The 25,719-nt window shown below is 41.5% G+C and overlaps 1 long non-coding RNA gene across 2 annotated transcripts; it reads right to left on the bottom strand.

Annotated features, from left to right (window-relative positions):
• Positions 1–1,351: 1,351 nt before the first annotated feature.
• LOC102575237 (uncharacterized) lies at positions 1,352–25,627 on the bottom strand. 2 transcript variants are annotated; one of them, XR_009455255.1, is made up of 5 exons: positions 25,561–25,627; positions 18,069–18,234; positions 17,709–17,820; positions 17,384–17,466; positions 1,352–7,236 (listed from the first exon to the last, which is right to left on the bottom strand). It is a non-coding gene; the product is annotated as an uncharacterized LOC102575237 (long non-coding RNA). The 2 variants fall into 2 exon arrangements; XR_002093528.2 differs by lacking the exon at positions 25,561–25,627 and adding an exon at positions 24,500–24,756.
• Positions 25,628–25,719: the final 92 nt, after the last annotated feature.

The following is a 25,719-nucleotide window of genomic DNA, read 5'->3' as shown; positions in this document are numbered from 1 at the left end:
GGAACAGCACACATACCAACTAGATGCTTCCTCAACCTAATGAAGGGTTTTTAAACCCAAAAGCTTACAAAAAAGAATTTAATCAACTATTCAGTTGGTCTAATAAAAGATATCAGATTGACCCTAAGAAACTTGTCTGGGCTATGTCCTTTAACCAACACAGCTACAACTTACACCACTTAACAAACACAACTGACAAGAGTTTTGCTTTCAGCAGTTGGAGGTGCATTTTCACAGAAACCCCTGCACCACTCTGCCTGAAACCTGGCAAGCCTCCCTCATGCCCGCACAAGGGGCTATAATACAAGGTCTCACCTACATAATTATAACTTGCTTTAATATAGAAAACATTAAGGACAGTTATAAAACATGCATTCTTTATAGGAAAGACTTGACTCACTACATTCTTTCAAGCAGGTATGAACTTAGTAAAACTTTTTTTAAATATAAAATATTCACAGATGTCTTTTTAAGCCATCAGACACATGAACAATGTCACTGCACATTGTGTTTCTTCACCACCATATGTTGCAACCATATTTTACCTATCTTTCACAGTTATTGGATACTGCATACTCAGAATATATCTTCAGGTTGGACTTGTTATGTGTTATTAAATATAAAACTAATAATTAAGCCTGCAGTTCCATTTTGATAAGATGCTTTCCTTGCTATGTCAAACTGCTGTCAGAATCTGTTGAACAGCTTCAGGGTTGAGCATGTTCCATTTTTAACAAATTCAATCAATTGTAGCGTTCTTTACCACCAAGTAATAGCTGTTCAAAGTCAGCATTAAGACATTTATTTGGTATCTCCCTGGAAGAAATAAAATATACATTTGGCATTTTGGTGTTAAATGTTTTTCTGTGTGCTGGTATATGGAGCGAGAAAAAGGACAAGAGTCACATTTACAAAAATGGACAGTTTTAAGGACAGCCTTATTTAACTGTGTGAAAATTAAAATTGCCTTGCTACTATTTAAAAAGCTATCCAGTATCTCTAGGCATTTGGACTTCAATAAGTCCTGAAAACATTCTGCTCACATACAGTCTTAAAGACCGTACACTGTGTCAACTTCAGTAAAACTGGTGCAGTTCTTTAGTTACCCCATTCACTTGGGAGATGCTTTAACAAAGTATTTTTCCTGAAGTGTAAACAATGTAAAATACCAAAAAAAATTAGTCATCTCTGTGCAATGACTACTCAGCATCTAATAATAATAGATATACTGAAGAATAAAAACGTGAAACACACGGAGCTCATAATTCTCTGTGACTGACTGTAAAGTACCTATAAAGTCTGCATTAAGCCTCTAAAACTCTATCCCCCATAAATTGTAAACAAAGAAGACTCATGGTTATTTTTTATTTTTTTTAATATAAAGGGTTAGTACACAATTTAAAATAAATTTTCTGCTCTTTCAGATTCAAACTGCACTTTCTCCATGTACAAAATGTGCTTATATGGGAAAGCAGATTACTACAAACAAGTTTTTATGGGTTAAATGAAAAAAACCCATACAGACAAATAAGTTAATTATAGCTGGCATCTCTGCCTTCACTGATAGAATGTGCATAGCTTGCAGCAGAATATACAATATCCCAGTAGCCAAAAAGAACAGTGTGTAGGACAAATGTCTAAAACCAAACCTTCACCCACTTATGCCCTCAACTCTTTCTTTCCAAGTGCTCTGACAGCCTAAATAAATGATATTTTATAAAAAAAGACCTAAACATTTTTCCCCTTCACATTTAGTGGTGAAAGTAGGGCCAAAAACTTCCATTGAAGAAATATTAAATGAGTTGATTGCACCCAGTTATTCCTTTTTCCCCTCTCCCTAAGGATGCATTTGTAAAAAGGTGCCAGTCAACTAATCTTAGTAGACAGCAAATCTAATTTATGCACAGGAGGAACAGTCAGATTATTTTAAACTAAATAATTATTTCTAGATAAAACACAATGCTACAGTTTACAGACACAGACAAGAGGCATTTATTCAGAAAAAGCTTCATGTGTTGATTGATTATTTTTGGGGTAAAGCAAGATGCTAATGACAAGTAGTACTGTAGACCAAATACACAATGCTCGGTTCCCTGGCCAGTACCTCTCTGAAAAAAGAGAATTACAGATAGTAGCTCAGAAGCCCTCTATTGGTAGCACACTTTTTCTTTAAGTCTGAACTTCACCTTATACAACAGAACTTGGGCTCCTCCATAAAACAAATGCTATCAAATTAGAGATGCTTTAAGCCAGAGGTTGAAAAACTGTGGTTGAAAGGATGAAGAAACAGAAGCAGCAAGGCAGATAATGGTTTAGAGCAGTGCAGTCTAAACTGGCAGCCCAAGAGCCACATGTAATCCACAAAGGGTTAATATGCGCAACTCCTTCCCCAGGCTTCTACCCAGCCACAACTCACCCTGTTGCTCAGGCTGCTGCTCCAGCTGGGGTCTCTTGGCTCCACCTCCCTCAGCTTTTGCTCCCTGCTCCCACCTAGGGGGCTAGGCAGTGTAGCCCTGGCATGGTGCAAGGGAGCTAAGGAGGGGCCACCTACATACATGGTCCGGGGGGGTGGGGGGGGTGGAAAAGAGTGAAGGGGGATTGGGGAGGAACCACATACATGTGTTATGCAATGACCACCTGTGCATGGTGCTCCAGGGAGGGGAGGGGAGGGGCAGCCCTGCCTGCATGTGAGTGCAGATGGAGGTGGGAGGGGGCGGGGGGCAGGAGTGGCGGTTCACAGGCCTATGGCTCGTATTCATGCACCCCTAGGGCATGCGTCCCTTGCTGAAGCAAACTGCACTGCTTGTGGCTGCCAGTTTCTTAAAAGTTGGACCGTCCTCGTTTAGAGAGACAAGACTCCCTTAGGGAAAAAATGGAAGCCGGAAACCTGAGTTTGGGGAACTTCTGACTGTCCCATTCTTTAGAGTTAGCAAAGCCAATGACCTTTACTCCAGCTCTTTAGTGGAAGATGCTGTTTGATAAAACTATTTCATAAAATCTATTCTTCTGGTACATGTCTTTGCTGTATTGTCCTCAGGGCCAGAAAGGACTAATATGATAATCTAGTTCAACCTCCTGCACATTAAAGACCCTAGAATTTCAATGAGCAAGTCCTGTACCTAACCCAACCACTTGAATGAGAGTATATACTTTTGAAACACACTCAAATCTTGTTTGAAAGACTTCAAATGACAAAGCATCTACTATATTCCTTTGCAATCAGTTTCAGTGATTTATTACCCTTGTTCGAAGTTTGCACCTTCAGTTTCAACTTCACTGACTTTATCTGTGTAGTCCCAACAGCATCAATATCTATTGCTCTGGAAGTGTTTTGATATATCTGAAGAATGAAAACTACTATATACAAATCAATCATCATGTTATAGATATAAGGACATTATTTGACTGCACTAGACTTTGTTCTACCAATTCACTCTGAGCCTGAATTAAAGCAATGAGTTAAAAAGTAAATTTACAGTACCAGTAAAGGAGGTAAACTGTGTTTTGTCAAACATATTTGCGGAGGAAAAAAAATAGATGTTTGAAATAATCACACACAAGATTATGAAATGCTTGAAACCTAGAAATATTCATACAGAATACAGCAATCATTGTAGAGCCAGGAAGTCTAGTTAAAACCAACCTATTATTTGGAGCATTTATAAGAAAAAAGATTCCGTCTGCTCTGAAACTGCATTTTGTTTTCTCTTTTAGTGTTACATAAACAGTATGACGATCTTAACTATAATACTTAGTCATTATATGTGCTCAGAAGTAAGATTTTAGTCATTGGCCTAACATAGTCCTGGCAGTGCTGTATACAAACCGTATGTTATTGTGCACTAGTGGTTTAATCATCTATAACTACACAGTATTACCAATGAGCAGGCCAACAGAGATTATTAAGAAATCACAAGCACCCCAGTAACCATTGTCCACATTAAGCTATATGGATTACATGAATTCAGGGCTGACTCAAAGAATAGTGGATGCTTAACATTTTCCAGTTAATGGCTGTTAGAGATGCTTAGCAGTCTCCTGGATTAGGTTTTACTTCTGCCCTTATCTGTACCTCAGACATCATTTGACTGTCTTTCCTGCTGAGCTCTGAGCAGATCTAGAAGACAATGGTAATGGGTAACGGTGATGTTGCTGCCAGTGGCAGTTTTCCCAAGACAGAACTGTGCCCATTTTCTTTCACAACTGCACTCAGCTAAACAGGAGTTACATATTTAAGCTGTCAGAAATTACATGGTCAGCATTCTGCCTCCTTTAAATTTGTGCATATTCAAGTAATATGCCACATGCATAGACCAACAACAGTATGCAGCTTTGACATAAATGACCAAAATTTTCTGTGACAGCACAAACATAGGTCTCAATCTTTGGCAGAGTAATAGGTTTCCATGTAGTTGCTGTTGCATAGTCTTTTTAAAATCAGGCACTTAGTGTATCCATGTTGACAAATATTTTAACTACTGCCATGATTTCAAAATTTGCTTCCATCCCCAAACCTTTATGAACTATTGCCCTAAAGATCCCCTTAACAATCCAGCTTCTCCCTCAATCGTAGGGTCATACGGCAAGTTTCTGGGCACTCTTGGTTAGGAATTGGGGAGTTGTGCAGGTATGCAAGGTATAAAAGCATGGGGCTGGTGGGAACTGTTCTACTCATGTAAGGGCTCCCTCCTCCCATACTTCATTTTATCAGAACTGTACAGAGCTGGGAGGAACAGTTAGTACACTGGAGGGCAGGGAGCAGATTCAGGCCAACCTGGACAGGTTGGATCAATGGGCAGAGAGAAATAGGATGCAATTTAATAAAGATAAATGTAAGGTACTCCACCTGGGAAGGAGAAATCCCCAGCACACCTATAGGTTGGAGAGTGTCCTTCTCAGCAGCTCGGAGGCAGAGAGAGATCTTGGAGTCATAACTGACTGCAAGATGAACATGAGCTGGCAGTGTAACAAGACCATCAACAAAGGCCAATCGCACCTTGTTGTGCATTAGCAGGTGCATGACTAATAGATCAAAGGAGGTGATGCTCCCCCTCTATGCAGCACTGGTCAGGCTGCAGTTGGAGTACTGTGTCCAGTTTTGGGCGCCGCACTTCAGAGGGATGCAGAGAATCTGGAAAGGGTCCAGAGGAGGGCCACTCGCATGATTAGTGGCCTTTGGGAAAGACCCTATGGGGGGAGGTTGAGAGAACTGAATCTCTTCAGCCTTCGCAAGAGACGGCTGAGGGGAGATCTTGTGGCCACCTATAAATTTATTAGGGGAGGTCAACAGGGAATAGGTGATGTGCTGTTTACTAGGGCACCCCAGGGAGTGACTAGGAATAACGGGTGTAAACTAGTTGAGAGTGGATTTAGGTTAGATATTAGGAAGACATTTTTCACAGTAAGGGTAGCCAGGATCTGGAATGGGCTTCCAAGAGAGGTGGTGCTATCACCTAGCTTGGAGGTCTTCAAGAAGAGACTAGATAGTCACCTGGCTGGGGTCATCTGACCTCAGTCCTCTTTCCTGCCAGGGGCAGGGGGTCGGACACGATGATCCATTGTGGTCCCTTCCAACTCTACAATCTGTGAATCTATGGGGTGGGGGCCCAACATACCCAGGCTGTGGCAGGGTGAGCAGGGCTGGGCCAGTGGGAGGGGCGGGGTGCAGAGTGGCCAGATTGTAGTGCAAGGAGCAGGCCTAGGATGAGGGGAGCAGAGCCAAGCTGGGGTAGGGGGGGCAACAGGGTGGCAGCAGCCCATCCCCATGCCTGCACAGGGCCCTAAAAGGGCAGGGGGACAGGGCTAGGCTGGGAGAACAGCATGTCCTGGCTTGGGGGCAATAGGGTGATGGCAGCCCATCTCCATGCCTACTCAGGGCCGTAGAGGGGCTTATTTCCCTCCTCCCTAGCAGAGGCATGGGGAGGCAGCCTCAATCTGCCCATGAAATTGAAGCCCATAGCTGCAGCAAGCCCGCAAAAATTTGACCCTAGGTTCCGCTATTTGAATACATCCCTAATCACGTACTGACTGAGGCTGCTTCTCCAAGGTAAAAGAGCATGGAAATATTCTGCATACATGCATGCAAAATGTATACCATTTGCACAGGCTGAGCTTAAATACCCCACCCAACAACAAGAAAATTGTTGTTTTGTCCCTGCTTTGATAAGAATAATACAGCACAAGGACCAAGCAGACTCAAACTGAAAGTGGCATAGATTACATCACTTTCAGCAACTTGAGCACAAAGAAATCATACTTAACTCGACTATAACACACGCCCACTTCCAGATGTGCAACTTGCGCTTTCAGCATCAATTTGTATCCAGCTCCCCCAAGTCTAAGACAGACATGCAGGAGGGGAGGGAAGAGGAAGGGGGTTTGAATAGATGCAGGTCTAATAGAAACACTGCAAATTAACATAAAACTTACCAACTGAGAAAGCTCTAGCACCTTTGAACTGGGCCCAGTAAGTCCAGGTGTATGATGGAGGGGTTTGGAATGATGGAGGAATGGCCATGAGAAACATAGGCATTTCTATGGTCATGGGCTAAGTCTTTTTCCCAAATATTTGGGCAATGTTCAGAAAAGAAAAAACATTTGAACAAAGTCATTCCTGTTGCTACAGAATAGTCCAAAAACAAATAAAGCACTTTTCTTTGTAATGACATCTATTCCTGAACATTGAAAAGGCATTGATCAAAGGAAACAAGAGGCAGTGAAACTGGTTCGGAAACAAATACCTATTCATTGCATATTGGTTTAAAAATTTAAAGAAAAAGAAAAGTATTCAATGTATTACTGCAAAAAGCTGAGGCTTGAGTTAATGTAGATACTTATAAATACAAGTGTCATAAGAGTAACTATACTGTGCAGTAAAAGGACTCTAGAAATAAACTTTTCTTGCATGACATTAACCACTCATTCAAACAGAACACACATCAAAATATTTCAAAGAGGGGGTTTTTGTTGTTTTTTTTAAAGCAAGTTTATCCTGGGGATAATATCATACACATATGACAATAAGTTTTTATAGCTACAAAATCTTCCATTTTATTTCATATAAATTACTTCCATCTGATGACTGATAAAGATCAAAGAATAAACTACAATTTGATATACAGGTGAAATTAACTGTCGTTAAAGCCACTTAAACACGACTTCTTTTTGTTATCCTTCGCATCTTGGCAGTAACTGATAAGGAAGATTTCAGGGAAGCTCAGTCACTGAAGGCAGAATCTAGAAAAGAAACAATTTTGCATACAGTTATCATTCCCATCCACAGCTTCCAGTTATTGTATTTCACTAACTGCACTTAATTAGCTTCTTTCTGCCACTGACATCAGCTTCATACTGCCTGCTACAGCAACCACACTTTAGTCCATGAGAACGTTGTGGTCATGGCATCCTAGCAGACCAACAGCTCATACACAAGGTAAAATTAAAGTGATCCTGTTTACTACTTTCCATACAATTCTAATCTAAGTCTACACATTTATCAAATAGAAAAATTGATCATTACTCATTGCAAAGCAATGCATTACCTATGGTACATGGCCAAACATGAAAGTTAAACGACAAAAAAATATTTATTTCCATTTAAAAAGTAGTTTAGAAGTGAAATGAGAGAGGTGTACTGAACTAGAGAAGAGGTAAACTGATGTGGCATGTCTTCCAAGAAGATCAGCCTACATTTTGGCTGACTGAGCAAGCAACTTATCTAACAGGAGGACAAGGAACAGTCATAGGAAAGACCTGAACCTTGTATAACTAGGCAGTTCCAGTTCATCCCAAAAGATCTGGTGCATGATAACCCTTCTTCTGAGCACACAGACAAACTAGTCGCACTTCTACAGTGCAACTTGCATGGGGCTGTCACCCTGGCTCTTATTTTTATTTCCTTACCAAGGTCTGCTTGCACTGTTTTAGCTTTAGTTATTTTCTGCATTCTGTGACTTTCTAACACCTAGTGCAAATTTAATGCCAGTTGAAGTTTGAGGGAAGCATAAGAAAAAAGCAAAAGGTTTTGTCCTGATTTTTCTTATTTTCCACAGCACTGACATGATGTATAGGGATTTTTCTTAGAGCCGTGCAGCAGCATGTCTATAGATGTAAACATAGTAAGTGAGGGTCTGCATCCAAGCAGAAAGTTGCGCCGGGGGTGGGGGGGCCGTAGAAAAGGAGTTTAGAGGGAGAAATTTACATCCTCTCTCATGCCAAGCAGGGTAAGGAAGAAGCATATGGTCCTCAGAAGGAACATCAAAATAAATATGACAGGTCAGTGCAATCATCAAATCAAATGAATGCAAACTGTACCATAGCTAAAATGAAATATGTGCGCATAAGGATGTAGAAGGCAAAAAAAGCTATCCTTTTCCCCCCCTGAATTATGTATGAAGTGTGCAACTCCAGCTGTTGCCACCAGCTCAAGAACATGACCTGATTTTGGAATGAAGCTTGACATAAAAAGATAAGTCTTCCTTTTACAAAAAGGAAAGGAAGGAAATGGGGTAAGCCTTCTTTAAAAACAGGGAGCACAATATCATCTTCCCAAGCATTTAAAAGGGGAGAGCCCCACAAATAAAATCAATTCCCTACTTTATCCCCTAAAGCAATGCTATTTAATCTTAGATACAGACCTCAATGCTCACACATTAAATAGGCACATTTTACCTACTATGGCCAGACTAGAATCTGAACCTTGTGGCCCCTTCATGTTTTGGTGGAATTCAATATGACCTTAAAAGAACAACACACTGTACATGGTCTTAATTCAGTTTAAATTTCAACTGGCCTTTAAATTTCAAATATATGATGAACAATTTGTTGAAGAATGCACAAGTTGTTTTTTTGATACACACTGAGCGTGTCTACGTGTTCATTAATATGCCTTTGCTTCTGTGTATTAAGTACCTCAAATATGTGCAACTATTGTGCAGTAGCAAAGGCAAGCTTTTTTTTGTGACGCTTAATGTGCAGTAGACTAATTCTACCACGCATTAGTGCATTAGCATACTTTTGCCATTATGCACTAATGCACAGTAAAACAGTCCATTGCACATTAAGGCATTTTGTGTAGATGTGCCCACTGAATGTGCATCTACATAACACCAAAAGAAAAGTGGAGATAATGACAATCAAGCCTGCTCAAGAAACTTACAATGCATTTGCATCACCTGCAGCAGTGGGGGCCTACTCTTGGTTGTTATAACAGAAACACCCAAAGATGCAAATGAATTCCCCATAGTAATCTCTCAAACTGCCTTTGGCTGATGTTCTAATTAGTTGAAGGCCACAAGATCCTTTTGGGAGGTGATAAATTAACCTTGAAATTAAATAACTACTTTTGACTGGACATTTTTATTGTGCTTTTTCCTCTTCTTAAATTTCGTCCCTACCTCTTTCTCCCCAACATTCAGAGATTCCAAAAGAAGACATCAAAAAGTGTTGGGTAGCTTGGGCAAAAAGTTCCTTTTATGTTTTCTTGTATTCAATATTTCCAAAAACAGCAGCATCAGGTGTGTGCAGATTAGGACTAATGGTCCTTTATGATAAATTGATGCTTTTTGCAACCTAGGGAAAATAAATCTTTTGTGTACTTATAGAATTACAGAAAATAGGGCCTTCAGAGACCATCTAGTCTATCCTTTAACTGCAAGGCAGGTCAACTGTAACTAAACCATTCTTTACATATGTTTCTCTAAGCTGCTCTTAGAAACCTCCAATGGTGGACGTTTGACAACCTCCCGAAGGAATTTGTTCCAGTACTAAACTATTAGGGCTGTGCAAAACTTCAGTAGCTAATTCGATTCGAAGGAAATTTGGCCCAATTCAGTGGCTGAATTGCCAAATCGAATCAGGAGACCCATTAAAAGCTCTGAATCGAATCAGAAGCTTCCGAATCAATTTGGGGTGTGGGGGAGAGGGTAGATCAATGCCCCCACAGCAAGGGATGGATTGGGGCTGGGGCTAGGCCAAACTGCCCAGCCAGGGCAGGAGAGCACGGGACTCAGGGAAGGGGACTCCCGCCACTGCGCGCCACCTGTCCGGGAGGGTGTAAAAGCAGGCGTGTGCCTCTGGATCTGCACAGAGTCTGCACAGGGTGGGGTGGGCTGGGCCGGGCTGCACTCTGGGAGGCAAGCCCCAGCTGCCTGCCACCGGGCTGCACTCCAGACAGCTAGCCCCACCTGTAGCCCAGAGCACAGCCCTGGCTCCACCCACCCTGCAGAGTGCTGGGGAGTGAGGGCTATGGGGGGGCTGCAGCCACCCTAAAATTCCCCATAGCCCCTCCCACTGGCCCCTCCCCAATACAGGTACATCCACCCACCCCCACGCGCTGCTGCTGCTCGCCCACTGGGGTGTAGCAGGGTGAAGCTGCGGCTTGTCCAGGAGGGGCGGGGCAGGGCGAGCAGCACGAGGGCATAGGCCTCGCTCCCAGCACCTTCCACTGTCCATCTGGAGCACAGACCAACCCAGGCCGCCCCGTGCAGATCTGGGGGCACATGCCCATTCCCACGCACTCCGGGATCGGCAGCATACAGCAGCGCACAATGGCAAGAGCCCCGCTCCCCACGTCTCACGCCCCATCCCCACCCTGGGTGGGCACCTTGTCCTAGCCCCAATCCCTCCCTCGCTGTAGGAGTATTGATCTTCCCCCCCATGCCCCTTCCCTCCCCCCTCCGCCCACCACAACAGACTCACCAGCTGGAGGCAGCTGTGTCCAGTGTGGTTGAGGACTGCTGCAAATCAAATACTTGCCACTTCACACAGGCCTATAAACTATCCTTGCAGTTCTTTAATGCCTAACCAAAGTCCTCCTTGTTGCATTATTTCTTGTTTTGTCTTCAGCGGACACAGAGAATAATTTATAGCCCTCCTCTCTGGAGCAAACTTTCACGTATCTGGAAACTCTTCTCCCCTCATTATGCTCTGCTCTAAACTAAAACCCAATTCTTTCAGTTAAGCATGTGCATTCTTCTACCATTCCATAAATAGACTGTACAAAAAACCCTTACTACCACCACCTTATGTCTAATCTGAAACATGCGTTCTTTGAGGAAATACAGTATAATGTATGCATTTATTGCCGAGGGCATCATTTGGATTTCTTGCCCCTTCCAACATGGACCTATATGAAGGTGTTACATTTTGTAGTTTGTTTATTCTTAATAAAATTTTCATTTTTTTTAATTTTTTTTGTTATTATTATTTGTGAGTGTATGCCACTGCTGCATGACTACATTTTGAAGGGTCTGGCAGAAGACATTGCTGGGCAATGAAAGGCAAAACAGATTATACTTGTAAAGATGCAGCCAATCACATTCTAGATAGATTTCCACAAATCTGGATTGCCAGGGTTGCATGAAAACATTACACTTCAATAAATCAACATCACTGGTGCTTCACTTGAACAGACTTTCATTGCAAAAGCTTTTTTCAAAAGAGAATGAGGAACTCTATATCCATGTAGCGATGATAAAATCAGACATGAGCATTCCATTTGGTAACAAAAGATTTTATCCATTTTACAGGATTTTACAAGAGATTCATGAAGACTCCAGATATTAAGTAAACTTTGGACACCAGACTGATATGGTCTCCACCACTCGTATCCTAGCACCCTCCAGTAACTATGGCATTTATACACATGCATGTGCTGCAGTGTTGGGCACTTTTAAAAGCGCCCAGCACTGCAGCACATGAATTTATATAAATGGCAAAATGCACATCAGCGCTGAGAAAATGGCAGTGGTACACTTTTGAACTAAAGCACACTGAAGGTATTTTAGTTCAAAAGCACACTGCTGCCATTTTCTGTGGGCTGACGTGCACTTCACAATTTATACAAATGTGTGCAACACGTACTGGGCGCATCAGCTCTCATGCTCTGCAGACTCAATTAATTGAGTTGGCTCCAGCGCACTGGATTTCTAGCACATCGGAGCAGACACGGATACGTGTATAAATGCCTTATAAGCATATTAAGGATTTGAACCAATGCTCCCCAACACAAATGTGAATCTTTTCATTGATTTCAACTGTCTTTTAGTCAGACCTGAGGGGAACCTCAAGATGCAAGGTTAAAGTTATTGCAGACATGACTTACACGCTTATTGGAAGAAGAAAAAAACCCCATTCCCCTAGTTTCTTCCCTTCTTTGCCAATGGCTATTGACATCCTCCCTCCTTTTCCACTCTTCTTTCCTCATCTTCCCTGCCCCCTCCCCCCTTTCTCTGGGGTCTGGCCATCCACTCTGCTTTCTTCTTCTACCATTACATAAGTATTAGATCTCAGAAAACTGAATTGAAAAATGGGTGTTATCTTGTACTCCTAAAAATATATTTGAGAATCTAAAAATGTCAGACAGAGCATTTAACTAACCAGTTTAGCATAAAAGGGGGGAAAAAAATCAATTATTCACCTAGAAATGCTGCAAAGATCATGTCAAAAGGAGATGTAAATAAATTACTTAAGTACCATCAAATTAGAATTACTAACACTCCCATGTAATGCAAAGCAAGGAAGGATGCTGGGTAGCCTCAAGCCACCTGCTCTCCAACCACGTTTCCCATGGAAACATGGGCTTGGAGCGCCCTTAGTGCCAAGCTTTATGAGCAGGACTGAACCAGAATGCCAATTAATGAGGCATTTATTAAGTGGGCCTATCTTCAGTATATGCAGCAGGGCCAGAGCTGCTGCTCGCCTTGCAAGAGAAACAAAACAAATGGGCTTTCAGGCAAGAAGGTAATTCTGCTGAGAAATCCCCACCTCTGACACATGGCACAGGCCTAATCCAGTATTATTCAGGAAATGATAATATGGCTAAGCAAACCCTTTTCCCTGACCTTGCACAGACTCCCCTCTTGCTGCTACCAGACAGAGGCGACCTTCCTTTCCCACTTATTTTTAATGCAGAAGTAGTCTAGAAATGAAAAAGATTTGGGATACTAAAAATACCACCTGGGCTGCTTAATGCCTATTCAGCCCAGCCAGCAGTCCAACAGACTTACTATCATCATTGTTTCTTCAACTAGAAGTTACTACCTCACGATTATTTTGACAGAATACCAGGTTTCCCAGTATAAATCCAAATCTATAGCAAACCAAGAGATGCACCTCACATTCTTCTTCAAATTGGTATGTGAAATTAAAAATGGAACACATATCTCACATTCCATGTTTGCCTTTTAATCCTTGCATAGCCAGAGGTTGCCAAGCTATAACTATACTAGCTATAACAGAGGAGTGATGTTCTTGAAATAATTTACTTTCACCTAAACATTGGTGTAAAAATATCTTCCTGAAAATATTTTGACACTCTACTTAACTGAAATAAGCCCTTGTGAAAAGCTGTATTTGGGCTCTCAGTCAAAGATATTCACTAACTGCTCCTAAACATATTATATTAGTTTTTATGAATTACAACTACTTACACATTGATATGCACTTATCTGAATTATTTGTGGTTTTATACTCCATCTTCTATGCCTTCTCCATCTAGCACATGAACACAAATGAAAGTGATGCATTCTTTAAAAATTTCCCAAATAAGATCAATAAAAAAAATTAATGTACATTTGAATCGCAAGCTATTTAGAATAGGGATTGTGCCTTATAGCATATGTAGTGTCCTATTGACTCGTACCACATGATTTCTTTCATTTAAATGAATTACTGCTGGAGGATTCTCATTTGGTAGGAATCCTGTAATGCTACAAGGCATGGAAAAGAAAAATGTGCACTACGGTAACTATGTTTTATAACAGCGAATCTAGGTTCATATAAACCAGGTTTTTAGAATTATGAAAAGACAAGAATATTACGCTGCTCTTATAGAACACATCATTATGTCCAGGAAGTCAATAATATCAAATTAAAAATTCAGTTTACTTAGATGTATTTCCCAGGTTATGTATGTGAAACTCACTGTAAAAAACTGCTATTAGGCTAGCTAAAGAAGAATACTACAAAAGACATTGACACTAATAGTTATTCTACCTCTCTGGCTGATGCCTTGCATTTAAAATGAAAGTATATCTGCCAAACTCCCTTTAAAACAGAAGAAAAGAAAACTAGGGGATAATGGAGTCCTTTTGATACACTATGCTGCCTTTAACTACTGTTTAAGGGTGACTTGTTTATAAGACTGCATATTTTCACCAGCTAATAGTAAAGAATGAAAAGCTTCTTGCTACAAGCTAAAAAGAAAGTCTTTACCATGCTCCTTGAAGAGCTCATTTTCACATTACTCAGGCTTCATTATGCTGAATCAATATTCGTTTAGTCACTGGGGTTATTGACATATTTTAAAATAAAAGTATACCCTTCAGCTACTGCACTCATTACAGGTAATTTGTCTTGTCAGGGAGCAGGGAATATTATCCCAGTCTTTCAGGGGCTGACAGCCCATGGAAATACCTCCCCATGGTTACAACTGTAAATAATTTTAAGGTAAAATATTGAAAAATCAATGACTGTTTCCTGCAATCTGTCACAAACAAATCAATCATAATCTGCACAGCCAGAGAGTATGATTTGAAGGAGATGAGAGCAGATGTAATTCTTGGCTGGAATCTCTCATTTCAAAATCACTTCACATAATGGTGTCATCATTTAAACACTTAGCAGTCACTGCAACTGCCACTCATAACATCCCGTTGAACAAAACCACAAGGAAGAGGAGGAGAAAACGACATCACTATTATGTAAACAAACATTTAATTTAAATGGTTGCAGCATTAGTAAATTTCCCAGACAGAACTGCTATGCTTGTCTCTGTACAAAAGCTCTGAGATAATCAATGTTGCTCTTCCACACAGATTCTCCATCAATTAGCCTCTGAAAATTCAACAAATTTTAAAATGACACAAAGCTTGCTTTTTAGAAGTAAAAGCAGCAGCAGCATTTGGCCATTACTACTATGAAAATATTCATTTATCTTCAATTTCAAATCTCTCAAATAACTTGTAAGGGGATTAAACACATCAAATTCACATGAATTTTAAAGGAAACTGTCCGTAGTATCTGTAGCTCTTTAAATCTCCATGCTTTTTTTGTCCTCTAGATAGTATACTTCATCCCTAATTTTCAGTAAGTACACAACTCAACTTTAGTGCAAGTTAACCACCGCAGTTATGAAAAGCCATTATGAGAAACAAAGTCATAACTTTAATAACAAATTAAATGAAAATATAGTCTGACCTTGCACTCAAAGACACTGACCACTGCATATGAAATTACATTTGGATAAAAGATCAATCGATACATAAAGAATTAACTACTATGCAGTCAAAATGCTATAAACTGGTCTTTGTAAGTAAGTGTGAATCATTTGTGTAAAACTAATCTATTTTTATAGAGTAATATTTATACCAGACTGAAATTATTTGCTCATTCATCTTCCCCTATAACAGACTTCATTGCTACTCTTACATACCGTAATATCTGCAGTACTTGTGCGCAGATTAGTCAAGATATAAAAACTAAGAGTCCAAGGGCCTTACCCCAAAGTCACCGCACAGAAAGAATTTCCGTTTGAAGTTTTGCCTTGGGGTCTAAAGATTAAGAGCCCAACTCATTATGAGAGGCAGGAACATCACCAGACAGCGCAGAATTTACTTTAACTGCATTACTTAACCAGAGTTTTATTTGTGATAGCTCCTTTCTTAATAACTCCGCTGCTGTGGTTCAATAGTAGAATACTTGTGTGCCATGTGGGTAACCCAAGTTCACTTCCCAGATCTGCACATAACTATAGCAATTAAGGCACCGAATGTACAGACTCAGTCTGGCCTTTGGATTCTGTCTCAATGGTCTAAGGGGGGATGGAAGGTCTGGGCAACTTCCGCTCCTCTATACTCCTGCCTAGGCATACGCGTCAAAGGTCTGGATAACCTCGCTAGCATACATCATGGTCCAAAAGGATTGAAGGTTGCCTACTACTCTCTTAACAGTACAAAATAAGACTAGCAGTAAGAGGCAGATTTTTTTTTTTTGATTTTTTTTTGCAGGTAAGGGAAAAAAAACCTGCATCTTTTCCTTAATACATTTTTTATTGTTATTAAATATTAGGACATAATTTAAATGTAGGCAAGCATCTCTGGGGTTGGTTATACTTTAAAGTAAGACTCTAAATCTTTACTGTTCACACAGCAACCCCATATCTTAAAATGGACTCTTTGCTGATACAAAATTAAACCACTGCTGTTTGTAATGACAGGAGAAAGATTTCTCTTCTCATTAGCAAAATAATTTCTTGCTGGAAGCACTGCAATGTTTTTGCTATAAGTTTAACTCAAGGCTTGATCTAGAAGAAACAGTTAAAGTCTTAGAAGCTGCATAAATCCAAGAAAACTACATACAGTAACTGTGAAAAGAATCATCTTATCCAGGAAAAAGGACAGCCTATTGTGTAAGGCTAGAATGGAAAAAAAGTAATCACTAGCAGAGAGAAGAGCTCCTACAAATGAGCTGCATTACCACACTATGTGGGAACTGTCCATTTCCCTGGATGATATCTAGAATGAAACTATCAGATCAAGACATCTTCAGGCTGTTCAGCTCCTTTATAATTCATTGTTGGCCCACCGACACTTGCTAAGAGATAGGGACCTACCTAAATCATGGAGGAAGTTTGCAGTGCCTTTAATCTTGCTATTTTCACCGCGCATTCCACCCCTCTGTGTGCTGAGTGCCCAAGAGGCAAAAACCAAGGAATGAATTGCCTCTCAGCCACTTGGCGGGGGAGGGGGCATGGTGAAAAGAATGAGATTAAAGGCTCTGCTGCGCCACAAACTTCTGCTGCAATTCTCCCTACTAAGAGAAGACCTTGTTTACCACATTAAGCCATTTTAGGAGGGAGAAGTAATGTACCATGCTGAGCACGTCAGTGCTTCCCACTCTACCCTTCTCCTGAGACAAACTGTCATTTTCTCATGTGACATTACCCAGTTAGGTGGGTCAAGTTTCACAGAAGTAATAGATGGAAGATATCTTTCCTGTGTACCAGTTTCCCATTTGTAAAATACAGATATGACACATACATCATTATCATCATTATGGTATCCAGTCACATCTCCCCACCAATACAATTATACCCTACAATATGCTGAATAGTATGTATTTGGTCCAGTATCAACTCCCAGAAGCTACACATGGGAAGAGACTCACAAAGTCCAGCCTTGGAAAAATAAGGAGGTCACAACTACTCCATTAGTGAGGTAAGTCCTTACAAGAGACTACAATGGATGGTGCTGCAAAGCCTATGGTATTTACAAAGCATTCTTGAGCCAACAATACAGATGCTGCTATTTGCTGGACAAGGTCTAGAGAGATTGTCAAGGTATGGGGATGATGGAGGGAGAGGAAGAGTCATTTGAAGAATTACCTCAATTTCTTGAATCGTTTAAATCATATTTTCTCCATCATATCCTCCTTGAAGCAGAAAAGAACCATCACTGAGGGAAAGACCTAAAAGATAAAATGCAGGTGTTTATTATAGAGATTAGTTTTAACTTAATCACCTACATTTCTCGTGTACTTTTTTTAATTGCAGACTTTGGGACAAAGTCAAAGCCCTAGGGGTGAAAAAAGGAAAATACACATTTTTAATGCTGCCTCATGTGATCAATACAGGATATTGGTAAGGTACCAGCATCATAGTGCCATTATAAAATATAGCTAAATAGATGACTGTATTAGCAATACCCTACCTGATGAAGATTATGAAGGAAGAAGAAAGCTTTACTGGAGCAAACTGGCTACCTTCAATACAGGTTTTTCCCCATTCCTCAGCCTTCCCAGGATCTGTCTCACTCACCTTGTCTGAAAAAGAAAAATTAAGTTGTTCATTTACCAAAAAAAAGTAGTTAACTACCTGCTCTACATGACACGATTAATACAACCCACATCAATCAACTCAAACTTTCTGTACCAGAAGACATTAATTTATTCTGTATTATATGAAAAACAGAGAGGTAACCTGGGACCAATATGAAAAATAGCAAGTACCACCAGTGTGATAAACACATCTTATTTAGAGAAATATTGTGTGCACAGCACAAAGCACTTACCATTACTTTTGAATGTAATTTAACATTGTTAAAAATAGCTACAAGCTCAAGTGCACATCCTGGCTTTCTGTGAGGTCTCCTTCCTGTATTCAAGCATCTCCAGTAGAATGGATTACTGGTGTCATCTTTCCCATTGGGAATCTTGCTGCTTTTACTCATCTGCACTCTGTCAAACAGAAAAATAATTTTAGGGGTGGTGGGCCAATAGGAGGGAGGCTGCAGTTGAGGCAGAGGGATAATCTTGCTGCCAGTAAGATGGTAATGGCTGTTTCCACCTACATACATGTTTTATGACCAAGCAATGTATATTCCAGTCTCCTCGTCTATATTTCATTCCTCTTTTGCTTTTACATACAAAAGGCACTTGATTCAAATTACTGTTACAATCCATTAGTACAGAATGCCAAGTTCTGTATGTACTAGGTAACACAATTTACATGTGTCACATATAGAAAAGGCATTTGTGTCAGCTATTCTGTATTCAACTTGTGTTCATGCACTTGAAGTCTGAGAAACAGCATTGTGCTGGATTACTGGGTCAGTAGTAGAACAAAAGTTCAATATTTCTCAGTAAGAGAAGGTAGTCTAAGAGATTATATTATCTTCTATACAGGAGCAACTTAAAATCTTAAGTTTTTGAGAAATGTTGATGTTATTGAGCAAAAGTGGTTACAAGTTTATTCCCTAGGGGGTCAGAAAAATGCATCGCAGCAGAACCAGGAATTAAGATTTCTAGACCCTATCTAGCTGCCAGATGGCTTCCTAAAAAAGACTCCTCAACTCTTCCACAGTCCCATATTACTAAGTACCTGCTCTATTTTTTCAAATTTTAATTAAAGAGCTAATGGAGCAAATTATGCCATAATGGCATTAATTTCTTTCTTAAAACACTTAAACATCAACTAGTAATCTAGCTACAAACTGAAACCAGGCCAGAACAGCAGTAACTTCCAAAATCAAAAAACTAACTGGGCTACCTCCTGCCCTAGAAATACACACAGTAATCTAAAGCAAACGGCATGTCAGAGAGATTGAGAAAGTCCTCTGACATAATAAACAGGAAGTCAACATAAGCAAAGTAACTCCTGCACCATTATTATTATTAAGAAGTTGTAGACACTCTTTTAAAATGACAGAGTATTCTTAATAAAAAACTTCAAGCAGGTTTTATAGCTGCATATTATCCAATGAAAACAGTAATAAACAGAGCTGTAGCTTTATTTAGTGCAACTCCAATAGGCCTACAGTCATAACCACAGTTTTATTTATTGTGGTGGCTAAAATGGTCGTTCTTGGCTTTACAGTAGCGGACATGTCTATAGCTATTTTATCCTAGTACACTGCCATCTGGATATTGATACTTTGTTATAGGATATGAAAGAAGATCTTAGTTACCTAATACAGCTTAATTGAAAACAGAGTTCCTAAACATTGCACCATGCAGGATCCTATAAAGAATAAAATGTGAAGGGCAAGAGGCTGAGTTCTGTGGATGCCAGTAGAGCATATTTCAGAAACAAATTCTGATTTCTTGATCTGTGACAAGAACACCTAGAAAGACTGGGGAAATGACAGGTTTATCAGCAGGAAAGGTTGAAAGTTGCTCTGTTGAGGAAAAGAAACCCAGGAAGACGTGAGATATTTTTGCAAGGATATAGAAGAAATAATCCGTTGTAAGCTTATTACACAGCACTACGGAACTTATACCTGGATCAATTATATCCACCTTTACACTAGAGGCTTGGCCAGCTCTCCTTTGTGAAACAATGATTTATTATAGCAATAAATGAAGATCTCAGATGTGCATATACATTACAGTAAACAACTTCAAGAATTGATGACTATATATTTGGTGTTTGCACTGGTCACATTATAGCTACAAACACTTGAAATGTTAATAAAGTTAAGGAATTAACAGCTGTTAAAAGAGGCTTTCAGTTTTGAAGGTAGTAAGGCCTACCTGAGTTTCCAGGCAAAGAAGCGTCATTGAACTATCACAAACCGGTAATCAGTATTACATTTGAAAAACAGCAAGGTTTATAAAACTTAAAAGTAAATCTCCATGGAAAAAATACAAATCCTTCTCAACATTAAAGAATTAGATCTTAGTAATAATGTGAACCACCCAGACATCTATTACACCCAACAAAAGAATTAGACCCTGCCTCAGTTACACCCATGAAACACTGACAAATGCCGTGTGGTGCACCAGTGGATAGAACCTGTCTCAATCCTGAGACGTTTTAAGTACCTCTGAGTCCCCTGAGAAGATGGTGAAAGTTACAGGTCCCCAAAACCTTTACAGTTTTGACTGAACAGACACTAGTCAACAGCACTGCATTCTTTCTTAAAATGTGGAATGAACTAATATGAGAGAAGGCCTGATCTAAATGCAAAACATTTTAAGTGCTGAAAATGAGGGGGGGAAGAGGGGAAACCTTCACTCTTTCTTGTTCATTATTAGGAGGATCTGCTTTCTCTGTCCATACACAGAACTCAATAAAGGAAATTAACCCTTGAGACATCTTGAATTCGTTGACTAGACAAAGACAAAATTAAAGCAAGTACCACCATTTATGTCAATTACATTAATTTGTAAGGAAGTTCCATGTTCTCCCATGGTAGTGTCAAAATATTTCTTTCAGTATAAGTGGAATTTACCCCATACAAAGTATGTTGAAAGAAATTACGTTTAAGTAAGCTGGCAGCAAAAGTGTATATGGCTTTATTTGTGAAGCTTATGCAGTTTATTTGATCTAATAAAAAATTACTAAGACTCATAATTACCTGTTTGTTTCCATAAGGAGACTAAAGTTAGCTGACATATATAACAGTACTAAGAAAAAAAGTAGAAAAGTCTAACCTGCATAAGATCTGAAACTTGGTCACAGGGAAGAAGTCAGTTGAAAGATTTTTCTTCAAAATCTTAATGATTATGAATCCAGAGAAAGCAAACAAGTGGATTTTCACACCCCCACAAGTGCAGGAAACAAAAACAAGTTAAGGGTACATTCTACAGAACCTTTGTGTGAAAATATTTACTAGTGCAAGAAGCCATTTATTACACGTAGTTTCAGCTTCCAGAATAGGCACATATTTTTACTATTGCTGCTGCTTCTGCCAATATTTCTGGGGTGTTATTTTAGTCATCTCTTGGCTAATGACATACTGATTTGAAGTAGTAAGAACAAAATTTCTTACCTTCCTGTTTTAATCCATTTTATTGCCTCAATATTTTACAAAGTGAGAATGAGAGAAGATATTCCCTTACTAAGCATGCTTGTTTTAAATATACATTTCATAATCATCATAGCAACCTCATTTTGCTCTTGGTCTTTGTACACAAGTACAAAGCTTAATGCTTTCCTGCTTTTTTAAGTAAACATATTAAGAAATGTTGTTCTCCCTCATGATTCTCTTTCATCTAGAGAAATGTTTTCTAATACTTTCTAGCTTGCTGAACTTTGTCAGTTAGATCCTATAAACAAACATGCCTTCCTTCGATGGTCTATTTTTATAATCCTCACAGTACCAAAGCCGCACACCAAGATTTTTACTAATGAGTCAGCAAACACCTAAATCAAAATAAGCTGAAATAGAAACATCAGAAAATACCAGAGATTACGATCAGGGAAGTCTTCCTTCCCTTTACCTCTGCAAAAAAGTCAAAATTATCTTCTGATGCATCTCCTTTCATAATTCATGCCAAAAAATGACATTTTCTCAGGCTCTTAATTAAGATAACGGTGAACACCTGTGTTGGCATTCTTTGGCAAGACAGCATTATCAATCATAATCTTTTAAGTACACCCCCCCCAAAAAAAATTCTATGATGGAACCAATCTGTTGCTTCTCCTCACGCAAGTTTACATCCTATACTTGCATGAAAACTATTACTGCCTTCAAGGTACTAATCAAAATAGGATCACCATATTTCAAAATTTTACCTGAAAGCAGCTTTTAGAGTAATTAATTAGATTAAATTATATGATACCTGAAATGTCTAAATTTTTATTACCATATATTAGAAGTCACCTGAGAGTATACCAGTAGTATTTTGAAACTAATAATATCCTATTTTCAAATATGCCACATGCTGCTAAACTGAAGAGTCATAGCAAGACTCAGCTGATCCCCACTACATGTTCATAAAGTTTGTTTTAGTAACTATGCTGCACTGCATTAAATACTGTTGTGCATTTAAATAAAACCAGCATATAGAAACAGAGAGGTAAATTCATCTGTCATTCCCCTGGGGCCCTTACATTAGTAGTCACAGGCTCTAAGCCCCCACTCATGCCAGTAATCCCACTGGAGTCAACAGGACTATGAAAGTAAGCAAGGACTGTCTGGATAGGTTCGAAGGATCAAGCTTTCGGACTGTGCATGATACCCACACACAACCAGGAGTACTTTTAATTATTTATCTATACAGCTAATTCTAAATTCACCAGCCTTAATTTAAATAAAATGAGGGATGCAGACCAAGCTTGTAAATCTTATCCACTTTAGATTTAAGTGCTAATGCAACAGAAGATCCAAGTGACAGTCTAGTTTCCAAGAAAGGGAGGGGGGAAATGATGCAAGCTACAGGATTTTAAAGTAAAATGGCATCAAGATAGTGTCCCTGGTATTACACTCTCTCTCTCTCTCCTGGTAGCAAGAGAAGACCCATAAATTCAAAGACTACTACTTTCAATAAATATGTAAGAAGAAAACAAAATGTATCAACAAGGTTGTTAAGGGAAAAGGTTAAACCTGTGCTTGTTAATAGAACTGTTAAAACTACATAAACAAGGGAACAAAGAGCTTTAGAATGAACTTCATATTTCCCTTTAATCAAAGAGTTGAACAGTCCTGTAAAGCAGATTAGTCTTAGGCTTTCAAATTTTAATATACTTCTATCAGAGAGAAGAGTTGCTGTGACTAGTCATTCAGCAGAGCTATCAATGTGCAAATAAAGCAGAAAATAGAGACATCCTTAAGAAATAAGTCTCAAATTTGATATAAAGTGAAGGTGACAACCACAGCAATAGAACCATAAACTAAATGTTTCAATATCTTGAAGAATTATCTACAGTTCTTTTAAAACTGCAAAGAAGATAATAGTAGAATAATGTAGTGAGGTTGTCTGTTAGATAGACACTTACATTCCTGATGGCATAAGACCTCTCTTCCTACATTGCATTTCATTAATCAATTCTGGCATTATGCTGCAATACATGAAAGTGTGCATAAACAACACAATTTGCAGAAATATATATATTCATATAATCAACATAAGAAATTAAGGGTATAATTGCACATGGCATTAATCTTACCTCCTCCTCCTCCTCAAAAAAAAATAAAAATAAAAAAAAAATAAATATATATATATATATATATATAGTCAGGAAAAAAGATGATTAAAACTTCTGTTTCTCTCTACAAATAAATTAGCAAGGAAGACAGCTTACTCATTCTACTTGCATACAAACTGAGCGTTCAACATACACAACTTCACCAAGTGATATTTTACTCACTGAACAAGGGCATTGTCAGAGGATTACGACAGCAGCTCTTTGGAGAGGGGGGAAAAATAGAGCACTTTTGAGCGGTAGCTAAATTAACCCAGTGACAAATATCAGTGACACTGTACAGCTGAAAACTGATGAAAGTGCACACCTGTGTGGATTGAGCATGTAAAACTGTGTATGATCCTGGTGTGAAAACTATTCGCCCTTATCAGAGGCAAACGGTACTGGATTTTTTTTATTTTTAAGAAACACATATGGTTCAATGTCCCCATTTTTTTTCCAAAGGAAAAATCCCCTAGACAAAGCCCCATGCCAGTTACAATGAAGCGGAAGAGAGATGTCCCTCCACGTCATGCCCCAGAGATTCATTTAATCGAGGCCGGGTTTTCCTCCATCAGTGAAATAAATGCATGTATTATGACAATGCAGAGAGGAGGGCGCATGGCTCCCCCCCCAACCAAATAACTGGACATTTGGTACCAGCGCTAGGGAGGGAGAAGGGAAGGAGCGAGACGTGTCCGGAGACCCCCGCCCGGGATCAGCAGCATCCCGAGGGCTCGCGAGGTGCCGCGGCCGGGGGCTACCGGGACGGCCCTCGTGGCTGCCGACAATGGCAGGGCCGTCAGTGCGGGCACCGTGGTGCCGGCAGACAATCCCCCGGCCCCGCAAACTCCGCCGGACACAGCCCCGCAGCCGGGGCCCCGGAGGGAGGAGCCGCGATGCGGCCCCTGGAGCAAAGCAAGGCAAGTGCCGCCCCGAGGGGACGCAGGAGCCACAGTCCCCGGCACTCAGCAGCCGCAGCCGTCACCGCCGCCGCCGCTAGGGCGAGCCCGGGCCCCCGCCGGGGCGGCCCCGGATCCTGTCCCCGCCCGGAACGAGGCGGCGCGCGGCTCGGGGCGGCCCCCGGCTCCTCACCTGTGCGCGGGCCCGGGGCGCCGCGGGCTCGGCCGGTCCGCATCGGCCCGTAGCGCCTCCGCGCCGCTCTCACTCCCGCTTCCGCACTCCCCGCCCTCCCGAGCGACAGCGCGAGCCACCAATGAGCGGGAGACGGAAAGAAGTCGGCTGAGGCGGGAGCCAATCAAGGAGTCAGCAGGGGGTGGGGCGGGGCTTGCAGGGAGTGGGGCGCCTGGGAGATGTAGTCCGAGCCGGGCAGAAGAGGGGAGAGATGCCCACCGGCCCCGGGACTCCCTGCGGCCAGCCCCAGCCCCTGCCCCCGCTCCCGCGCAGCCCGCGCTGCTGGAGACGTCCCAGGGACTGGGGGATTGGATGACTCCCGTCTACCCCTCGAGGCTCCTGCCCTGCCACGTGCCCTTTCCCCAGGGGCGCCCGCGGGCCCTCCACCGGCGGGGCCGAGACAGCCCAGCCGAGATGCGGAGCCAGGTCCGGACGTTGCTAGTCGCGGGGAGCGCGCGGTTTTCCCCGCCCGGCCCTGCTCCTGCCCCTGCCCCTGCCCCAGGGGTGTCCCGGCTGCAGGGAAACGTCGGGGCAATCGCAGCGGAAACGCTTGGAGGCCGGGCGGGCTGGGCGCTCGTGTTCTCCGCACTGATCCGTCCCCAAACGGTGCCAGGCGAACCGCTCAGCGCCGCTTCTCTACCTAGCCTCCCCCCCCCCTCCCCCCCACACACACACCCCTTTTATTTGTGGACGCTTTTCCCAGCACACGTGTTGGCAGAGCTGCTTCGGGGAAGAGCTCACTCGTAAGGCACACCCGGCATTAGCCGCAGAGCCAGGGGGAGAGCGATCAATACGGATGTGGGGGGAGCCCAGGAGATGCGCCTGGTCCGAGCCTCCTGCTTGACTTGCAGGAAGAGATTGTCCCTTCACCCTTCAGCCTCCCCGGCCCCTCTCCCGCTGCTGGCCCGAGAGAGTTAATCTCCACCACAGGGGAAAGCCGCTTTCCCCACGCGAGTCAGCGGGACCCGCCAGGCTCTCACCCCTCGGCTGCTCGGTGACACTTCGTGTCAGTTACACTTCACCTGGCTGGGCGCGGGGGTCGCTCCGGCGCCTGGCCCCGGCCCGCCCGGGTGCGGGAAGTCAGAGGCAGGCTCCGCACAGGAAACGCTTCCAGCTGCACCGCGAAGCACCGGGACCGCATTCCCGGCTGGCACCTCAGCCACCAACGCCGGGAGCCCAAA

The sequence above is a fragment of the Alligator mississippiensis genome, chromosome 10, assembly GCF_030867095.1.
Source record: "Alligator mississippiensis isolate rAllMis1 chromosome 10, rAllMis1, whole genome shotgun sequence".
Classification (NCBI taxonomy): Eukaryota; Metazoa; Chordata; order Crocodylia; family Alligatoridae; genus Alligator; species Alligator mississippiensis.
The sequence above is the reverse complement of the archived record's forward strand: the minus strand, read 5'-3'. Positions and strand labels throughout refer to the sequence as shown.